Source organism: Humulus lupulus, chromosome 7 (assembly GCF_963169125.1).
Source record: "Humulus lupulus chromosome 7, drHumLupu1.1, whole genome shotgun sequence".
In the NCBI taxonomy this organism is placed as follows: domain Eukaryota; kingdom Viridiplantae; phylum Streptophyta; class Magnoliopsida; order Rosales; family Cannabaceae; genus Humulus; species Humulus lupulus.
In genome coordinates this window covers 50,287,282-50,293,623 of record NC_084799.1, presented here as the reverse complement: position 1 = coordinate 50,293,623, position 6,342 = coordinate 50,287,282, and positions in this window count along the sequence as shown.

The following is a 6,342-nucleotide window of genomic DNA, read 5'->3' as shown; positions in this document are numbered from 1 at the left end:
AGGGAGTCAATTAGATTTCTTCACCCTCATTGGTTGGCGTTGATGTTGTTGCTTAAGGAATTGATCTTCGTAAAGAAAATATAAAGCTGACCATGGAAGGATTTTCTTGAGACGAAGAAGACGGTCTTCAGAAGTTCGTTTGCTGGGGGATTTGGAAGAGGATTCGATACTGGAAGAGTATCACTTGAAGCGGGAACTGAGGAATCGGATTCTGTTTGGTTATCACCTCCCATGTAGTCGAAGCGATTCATCTACAAAAAATAAGGGGACGTGAGTAAACCAAACAGAAAGTGAATGAAAAGCAAAAATATTCACTACTCAGTGTAAAAATTTCTCTGAGAAGTGGAATCAATTTATCCCAGAGAAAGACATTTTTTGGGAAATGATAACATTTTTGAGCGATTCACAAAGAAAAAAGTAAATTGTTTCGAATGCCATGTGGTGTTCGAGGGCATAAGGCCTAAATTTTTGGTGCTACAAATTTTTATGCTTGGCTAAATACGCACAAAACCGAGTGGCTAGGTGCGTGTTTCGAACAGCTGCAAGGAGCCCGAGAGGCTGAGGTTCGCCGAGAGGATAGGTGCGTGGTCCGAGCGTCTAGGTGCGTGTCCAAGTGACTAGGAGCGTGTTCCGAGTAGCTGCAAGGATCCCAAGAGGCTAAGGTTTGCCGAGCGGCTAAGGAATGTTGTCGAGAAGATATTTGGGTTCCAAGGGCTTATGGTGTCCAATAGGCTAGAGAATCCCGAGGAGGCAAGACACCCCGAGGGGTTCAGCTGCAAGAGGTCCGAGCGACTAAGGGGATATTTGGGTTCCAAGGGGGCTGAAGGTATCCTAATGGCTATAAACTAAGTGGAATCCAATTGACTAAAAGGTATGGAGAATAACGTGAAGCATGAACATATTTTCCTAATCTTCGGGTGTGCAAACAAGATCAAAAAGTGGAATTTCAAGGGTTCAACAAGTCTCAAGAAAATATCAAATGCTCATCTTAAACCCATGAACCTAAAAATACAATGTGGAATGGGAAATCATTTTTTCTTCAAAATTTCATGAAATTGAAGGAAAAATTGACTAACCCAAAGCCTAAACTACACTAAATCAGCCACAAAATCTCTATTTTACAAAGAGTCATCACAAAAATTCCAAGAATGCATTCCAAAAGGGGGTTTCGGCATGTACATGTTCTAACAAGTTTTTGTGTAGAATTTTAAAGCTTAAAATGCTTGAAAGTAAAGATCAAGAAAGGAGAACTTACTCAAATGGGTGGAAAAGTCGTGGGTTTCTTGAGAATTTCCTTTGAAATTGCTTGGAGAGACACGAAACCTTGAAGAAGAGATTGGCCACGACAAGGAGGAGTTTTTTATGATGTTTGTTTTGGTATGAGACGGGGAGGCAAGAATGGGGTTATTTATAGGAAAAGAGGGAGTCCTCAACTCCTCATTTTCGTTTATCTCATTATCCCATCATCCCACTTTCTAGGAAATTGGTAACTGCCATTTTAGTGGACTGAAAAATTTAATTATACCTTTATTTGAAAAAGGCGGGAGAGTACCAAAGGTCATTTTTGGAATTTTAAGACACCGTAGTTATTAAATTTATTGCGGATAAGTTAAGGAAAAGTTTATCATATGAGAAAATCATATAATAAACTTGGGGGAAAAATATTATCCCTAAAATTTCATTTTGATAACGTGGATATTAGAGATGACAGGTGGCAGAAAATGATCTACCTGACCGGAGAATACTTTTGTCTGGTCAAGGAGAAGTCTCACCCGACCAAACACACGATTTGGTCGACCAGTCACATAAGAGAATAGTGTTATCTGACCAGTAATGTATTTTTGCCGACCAGTTACTTCAGTAAGGTGTTTTGGCCGGCCAGTTACTTCAAGAGGTGTTTTGTCCGACCAGCAACGTGATATAGCCGACCAGCTACATCGGGGAATGGATTTGGTCAACCGGATAGATCAGAATCTCAAGAGTTAGCTGTCTAGTGGCTCTTCAATAAAGCTTCAGTAACGACTTCAATTGGAATATTAGTTGTTGTAATGTGAATTTTTTTATTATTTTATTAATTAAAGTATGTTAAAACAACCAAGGACCCCATCAAAATGGGATATTTTTCATGTACGATCCATGAGCCTATAAATAAAGAGCTCATGGCATCATTGGGGGATTTGATCTTTTTGGAGATTAGAAAGACTCTCTAGTTTTGAGACTTTGGGGACCGTTACTTGGGGCATTCTAGGAGCATTTTTTGAGAGTTTAAAGAGAGAAATATTGTACTTTTCTACTGACACTTGAGAAACTCAGTTGACTCAGGTTCATCTGATCTTAAGTGCAGGCAACATATATCATAACTCCAAGTGGATTAGGCTATTACCAACAAATTGGGCTGAACCACTATAAAATTATTTGTGTCATTCATTTTCTATTCAAGGTTTACTATCGTTTTTGCGTCTACTCACCGTTGGCCAAAATCATGGTCAACACTCGAGATTTAATAGAAGTTTATATTAAACAAATAATCATGAAAATAAAACATGTGAGCAAAGTAATTGACCAAGTCAAAAAATGATTTCTATTCTTTTATTGATAATAAATGAGATTACAAAGAAATTGGGTTTTAATTAGGGCATAAAACCCCAACACTCTCACACACACAACCAAAGTGAAGAGTGTTACCAACTTGAACAAGGTTCAAAACCTTTGTCCAAAAGCTTATTTCCCCCTAATTCACTACAAGAAAAAACAGTATTCATAACACTTAAAAACTGCTAACCGGGAGTATTGATAACGCTTTTGAAAACGCTAACATAGCCTCTGTTATTAAAAGTCCTGTGTTTTCTATAACAGTATTTGAATGTTATATTCGATGTTATCTTAAACTATTCAATAACACATTTTTAGTTGCTATAATATTCAAATAATAACATTTAGTTAGAGTATTGGGTTATAAATTTGACGTTTAATCTTAAACTTTTTGCAAAATACTTTTCAACTGTTACATTTGATTATTTTGATAGCATTTTTAATTAGTTATATTATATAATTCATAACAATTTGTTACACTTATAATACGTTTCTAAATCATAACATATTAAAAGTCTAGTAATAAAATTTTGTTACTTTAGTGTGGATAATATATTTTAAATTTTATTTTGATAAGTATACTTATAAGGTTTTTTTTATTAAAAGATTTTCATTATTGTATTTTGATAAAAAAAAAATCAAAATTAATCATAAAATGTAATTCTCAATAGATTGATAAACCATAAGTATTACATTAAACAATAACTAATTTAAACCATGAATGTGTCTACTTCATGAGATCTTAGTTCTAACTTAAGTTTGAAAGCCTAACATAATAAAGTTTTATAATCTTGAACATTTTTTACTTAAAAAATAAAAAACAGAAATATTACAAGATACACAAAAGTAAACCATGCATAAAACTTGCTCCATCCTTCAATTCATCATCTTTTGTGCACTTGTCTTTGTTGTGAGTCCATTTGCTTAGCTACAATAAAATTTAAATAATTAATACTAACTAATGAACCTGCAAAACATTTACACTTAAACTTATCACATGAAAATTTAAAAATACATACATATTTAAGGCAAGGAATACACAATTCATTTCATGAATTGAATCAGATATCAATTTGGAGCCCAAAAATACAAATTGTCACACAATAACTCACAAAAACAAAGAGAGAAAGAAAACAAGAGGTTATTACACAAATATCAAATAGATTCACAGATGCAACTAGATTTTTAACTAGATTTTTAAATATATATATATAAAAATAGAGAAAAAATCTCTGGTTTTGTGTAAACTTTTGGTAATAATCTACATAAAATGAACAAAAAGACAGCAGGAAGTAATTGAGCCTAATAATCTTGCAGTAAAACCAATTTAGGAAGAAAATCATTCCAACACTCTAATTTGGTGAAAAAATCATAGCATTTCAATTCCTATACTGATTCGATTTTGATGTGGTGAATAACTAGGACACTTGGAGAGCAAAAATAGCACAAAAAACAGAGCATCATAGATCAGATTTAAAACATACTCAAAAACTAAAAAAATAAATATTAAGAATTTAAGCTTGTGCAAATTCACATACATGTGCTTGCCTTTTCCTTTGAGTGTCTATATGTTAAAAAATTATGCAAGGGAGCTAGAAGATCGAGAGAAAGAGTATATAAGCATTATGTATGTACCTTACATAGACAGAAAGCAGAAAGCAAAAGTGAGGTAAACATGACAGTCTCAAACAAGAGAGCTAATAATACAAGATAGTTAATCATATATAAGAAGATTGAGAAAATCTCTTTAACTAATATGGTTGTATCACTAACACACTCTAGCTCTTGCCAAAATTGTTTGTTATACTTAAAAGCTGCTAGGTGATATAATACAACTAACTAAGGTGTAGTCATTAGAAAGGAAGCAAAGGAAGTTGAGCTATTTATATAAGACCAAAGCGCATTCCCGCGCATTCCCCTGTATCCCAGAATTGACTCAACATTACAAACTATAAATGCATTGTTTCATATAAATTTCGAATAGCACAAACAATCATCATATACTTTTTATATAAAATTACCACTAAAAGAAAGACAAAAGAAGCAACACCAACCACTTGTAATGAGAAGCTTTTCCTCACTGTATGAGATCATATAACTAGGATAATACTTATTGCTGCTGAGCTTAGTTGATTCCCTTGTACCTTCTATGCTAAGTTCTGGATAATAGAAGTAGTTATTTGAAGCATGACTTGCAAAAAATTGCAAAAATTGCTAATTAGTTTATCTTCATTTGTATCAAATAGCACCCATTACAAAGCATTAATAACATTAATAAGGAATACCAAACCAAAACAACAACAACAATAATGATAAAACGTTAATTGAAAATATTTTACTCGAAAATTGAAGGTCCACCTTTCCAAAAATATACTTAATATAACCTTCAATGCCACTTATACAACCTTATCAAAGAAGTCATATATAGTTGTATATATATATATAACTACAGAAATGAAAGGCACACTAAAGTGTAAGTCATAAACATTAGAGAGGCATTCCAAACACAAATAACATGTATGCATCGAAACAAGGGTGTTTCCTCCAAGTATTATCATAAAAGTATCAATATTATATAATGCACGTGAGTATAGACAGATCATATATGCATATTTGTTAATAATGTTTCTCTACTATTTATCAAAAAGTTCCTCCTAAAATCAGTGACTGAAACTTTTATGATACAAACAGAATTATAAAGTTTAGAGCAATTCTATTGTAGCAACAAATTGTGGTATGATTAAATTACCAAATTTTAAAAAAAATAGATCAACAATAGCAGTAACAAAATACACCAAAGCCAATAGCAAAATACATATTCTATGCCATTAAACCAGTAGCTTGTATGCCATTACACAAGTTTGTAGTGAGGTGCCAGGTTTCTATTGCTTTTGTGTTGTGCCCGGTCTGTGAGCAGGTGGAGGAATCGCATCAGCACCTTTTCTTTAATTGCTGGTTTTCCCAGCAAGTTTGGGCTCTACTCAAAGGGTGGCTGGGTTCTGGTATTTGGCCTCTTCAGTATGTTGGCTGAAAAGAGTGGTTAGATAGGAAGCCTAAGAGTTTTCTGCACAGCTTTTCTATTGCTGTTTTGGCTACTGCGGTTTATGGTGTGTGGTTTAATAGGAACTCTTGCATTTTTCCTGTCTGTTCCTATACTCCTTTGTATATAGTGAGGTTGATTAAGCAGGCTGTGAAGTATTGATTGAATGGTAGGCTGAGTCAAAAAGTCCTAAGGCAGAATTGTTCTCTAGCTGCTCTTATTAAATGTTTGTAATCTGTTAGCCTTTTGAGTTGGTTTTGAACTGGTTGTATTTGTTTGTTTTGGTGCAATATATTCCTTTTTTCATCAAAAAAAAAAAAAAAAACTTGACACATGATTTTTAACAACTTCAATTAGTTCCTGAACAAATCAATATATGGGAATGAGCATACATAAGATGCAAAAATAATTATATAAATATGACTCATTGAGATTCATCCATACTTATTAAGATATATAGTAGGGATTTTGATTCCAAACAAGAACAAACAGTGACTATTTAAGAAAAATGCTCAACCTGAAGCTAAGAACACACATGTATGTATATATAAATCACCCAACTAATCCCCAATAACCCATAAATCATTTACTAGTTGCTTCATTAACATAGATATGAATATAGTAGACAATTTTATAGAGAGAGCTATACAAAGAAAATGCCAAGTTTGAAGAATTTCTACCAAAGTGAGCAACAAGCAGCTTCCATTTCA